Here is a 636-nt window from a genome sequence, read left to right on the forward strand (position 1 = left end):
TTCTATGGTAAGAATGTCTATTTATTCAATTCCTATAATCATATTTAGGATACATATATTATTATTAAAAAGTGGACTGCTATGAACATGTTTGCCAGATTTTTATGCATTGTTATAAATGCACAATTTATCCTTTTCTTAAAGATACATTTCTAGAGGTAGAATTGCTAGATCAAAGAAGATACCGGTTTTTTTAATAGACAGCTTTTAAAATAGACAGTCAAGGTGGCCAAGTTTCTATCACTTTTACATTTGTGTATTACAATGCACAAAGCACCTGGCATAGGAGACACCACGATCACGAAGGTGGTTTTCCCAGGGCAAGGCTTATCCATTGCACTCTGGATGTGCTGACCCCTGCGATTATCCCAATGTGGGAAACTCAACTGCACAATTTATGGTAGTGGGGGACTATGTGTGTGCTCTCCCCTGGTGTTTATTAAAAAGAAAAAAATTATGATTCAAAGTAAATAAAAGAAAATGCACAAAGGAACAGCCCGTACCTCACACACACATGGATAAAATACAAGGCAGAGAGGGACAACCTCGTTGTCTGGATTTACAGTTCTTTGACTACTGCTGAGAACAAATATTTCAGAAAATAGTTATAGGTTATTTTTCTTTTTTTTTTTAATA

The 636-nt window shown here is 35.1% G+C and overlaps 1 non-coding gene across 1 annotated transcript; it reads left to right on the top strand.

Annotated features, from left to right (window-relative positions):
- Nucleotides 1-269: 269 nt before the first annotated feature.
- On the top strand, nucleotides 270-432 carry LOC115895582. Its single transcript, XR_004055772.1, has one exon. It is a non-coding gene; the product is annotated as a U1 spliceosomal RNA (small nuclear RNA).
- Nucleotides 433-636: the final 204 nt, after the last annotated feature.

This window comes from Rhinopithecus roxellana, chromosome 21 (genome assembly GCF_007565055.1).
Source record: "Rhinopithecus roxellana isolate Shanxi Qingling chromosome 21, ASM756505v1, whole genome shotgun sequence".
Taxonomy (NCBI): domain Eukaryota; kingdom Metazoa; phylum Chordata; class Mammalia; order Primates; family Cercopithecidae; genus Rhinopithecus; species Rhinopithecus roxellana.